This window comes from Marmota marmota, unplaced genomic scaffold, assembly GCF_001458135.2.
Source record: "Marmota marmota marmota unplaced genomic scaffold, marMar, whole genome shotgun sequence".
In the NCBI taxonomy this organism is placed as follows: domain Eukaryota; kingdom Metazoa; phylum Chordata; class Mammalia; order Rodentia; family Sciuridae; genus Marmota; species Marmota marmota.
In genome coordinates, this window is record NW_026011750.1 from 1 (window position 1) to 2836 (window position 2836).

A 2836-nucleotide genomic window follows, 5' to 3' on the forward strand; every position below is an offset into this window, starting at 1 on the left:
CCCCCGCCTCCATACTGTGTTGACCTTCCACATCTTTTTGCAGGTTTTGGCCGTGGTGGAGCCGAAAGTCACACCTTCAAGTAAACCTAGGTATCATCCTCCCTCCAGTCCCACCCAGCCCATCCTTCTCAGGATTCGGATGTCCCCCCAGGTCTGATACTCAGGGACCTGGAGGCAGGGCTGAGAGGTAGACTCAAGAAATGCCTGTCTCTCTGCACAGGTTGAGGAGACCCTATCCTATCCTTGGCCACCCACCGGGCCATTGCCCATTCAGCAGATGCCGGGCCTTACCCCAGACACCCAGGGCTCCTCATAGCCCCTTGTGCCTTCAATAAACCTGAACACGTGGAAGACGTGTGTGTGTGTGTGTGTGTGTGTGTTCACTAGTACTTGGGCACACGTGGATAGTGGAAAGAAACGACATCTGGGAACTCCCAGCCCAGGGTGCTGGCTCTGCCTGCTGCAGAAGGCACTGTTGCCCACTCCCCTGAGGAGGTCTCTGGGGCCCCCTTTGCAGGGCATGAGTCCAGGCCTGCACCTCTGACCTCCAGAACCACCAAGGCCCTCCTCTGCGGTTCTGGAATGGGCTGGGCCAAAGGGTCAGAGGGAATTTGAGGCCTGGGAGCGGGTGGTGTTGGCAGGACTCTGGCCATGGGTCAGAGAGTGATTCAGCTGGAGCTGCTTCCCTTTTTGAGAAGCTTTGGGGGAGCTGTGGTGTGGACTCCTTGCCTTCCCACTTCCTGCTGCTCCACCCTTGTCCCCATCTACCCCAGATCAAGCTGTGGTTTTTTTGCAGGGGCTTGCTGTAGCTGCGCAGCTAGCCATCCAGACACCAGACCCCATGTTTGGGCCCCTCCCTGAGCAGGGACTCCCCATAGTGGCCTGTGCTGTCATGGTTATGTCCTGGCTTTGCACAGTGGAGGGGGCCCTTTAGGAAACTCCTTTGTCAACCTAGCCCCTGCCCACTGGGCTACCGTCAGAACCCCACTGTCCCCTGGCAGCTCAGTCCCAGCCCTGGCCAAAGGTCTCCCAAACCCCTTTAGACCACCTGCAGACGGGAAGAGCCCAGGTCAGCCTAGTGAACTGTAGGAATAAGCTGGCAAAGAAGGGGTGGGGAGCTGTCGAGGGTGGTCTGTAGAGCGAAAAGCTCGCGTCATAGGGCGATCCTGGAGGGCGGCAGAGGGGGTGGGGCAGCCAGGCGGGAGCCTAGGATGCTGAGCTCCAGAGGCTCCCAATCCAGGTGGGGGGTGGGGGCTGAGGGCTGAGGGCTGTGGCCCAGCGATACCTGGCGGCCAGGGTAGGGACAGGAGCTCCCAAACCCGAGGTCCTAGCCTCCCCGATGGTGCGCCGTCGCCGTGACTCCCTTCCCCACATAGCTCACAGCCCCATTTGGGGCGACTTGGGGTGCACTGTCAGCGAGCTGAGACCTGCAGAAAGAGAGTGGGAATCAGCTAAGCCCCAAATGGGGTTAAGAGCACCCCAGGCAGAAGGTCAGCAGTGCAAAATCCCTAAGAAGAAAAGATCCGTTGTCGTCCATCAGAAATCAAGCCGCGCAGGGTGGGGGTGGGGGAACAGTCTTCGCACCCACAGCTCAGGGGGCGCTGAGAAAGGGATGGAGGGCAGGATTGCCTGGGACCTGGAGCCGAGAACAAGCCAGCAGCGTACCCCATACTGGGGGAGGAACTCCCGGCCAGGGACCTCGGAGCCGAGTCTGTTGGCCGCGACCCCTGGCACAACGTTGCCACCGCCGTTCAGTTGAGGCCAAGGAAGCAGGACGTTCCGAGCGGGCGCGCCGCGCTCCCGCTTCCAGTGGGCGTGGCCAAGCGGACAGGTGTGTGGGGTGCTTCGTACTTCCCTCTCTAGCTGGGTTTCCTCCGCCTTCTCTCGGGCGCCCTCCCCCTCTCCACCTGCCTTCTTTCCGGCTTTATTGTGTAGTGTGCGCACGGTCCAGTCCACCGCCCCAGCCGCACCTTCAGTGACGTGAAGCGCACGGAGTTCGTGCCAGAGTGTTCCAGTCACTGATGACTCCCTCCTGGCCATTCTCCCCCTGCCCGCTGGCCAGCCCTTTCCGGGCAGCCAGGGCCCTGCGAGTTTACCTCCTCCTGGCACTCCACACGGTCCGGCCTACCCGATGCGGGCTTTTGCAGGGGCTTCCTGCATTCAGAAGAACGCGAGGATGTCACCCAGGCTGCCCGCGGCTGGACAGGATTCCTAATTATGCGCGTGCTGTGGTTCTTTCCCACACACCAGGGTGAACTCTGGGTCCGTTTGCCATGTGATAGGGCTGTTGTGACCTCCCGCGTGTCCTTGCGAAGATGGCTCACAGCCTACCAGGACTGATACTGTTGGGTCGTGTGGGAAACTTCCGCTTCTGAAGGAAATGGCCACACTGCTTCCCAAAGAAGGTGGGGACAGTGAGGCCTATGTTTGGGCAGGGTAGCTGAGGGCAGAGAGCTGGGGCTAGGGACGGGCGACGGGCCGGAGTCTGCAGATAAAAGAGTTGACGGCCTGCCCTTCTGGAGCTTCCTTTGCCCAGCTCGTCGGGCGAGGTTACTCACGGAGTCCCCACCCAGCTGCCCCGGGTCATCTGCCGGGTTGTCTGCCCGGGCGGCGGCTTATGAGGCTCTGGCGCCCCCTGGCGTCGAGCCGGGGAGGCTCCGCGAGGGGCGCCGGCAGTGGCCGAAGGGAGTCTGGTTGCACAGTCCTCCGGGGCTCTAGGGGGCGCGCATGCTTTTTTCATTCAGTGCTGACGACGCCGGGTTGCTAGGTAGTCAATGGCTCGGGGCGCTGATTGGTTGGTTCTGGACCAGGCGGGTGTAGGGCGAAGGTTGGGCGA

General features: G+C 61.5%; 1 long non-coding RNA gene across 1 annotated transcript; it reads left to right on the forward strand.

The window, feature by feature from the left end:
• Positions 1 to 351, forward strand: LOC107134961. Its single transcript, XR_001502496.2, has 2 exons — positions 1 to 90; positions 221 to 351. It is a non-coding gene; the product is annotated as an uncharacterized LOC107134961 (long non-coding RNA).
• Positions 352 to 2836: the final 2485 nt, after the last annotated feature.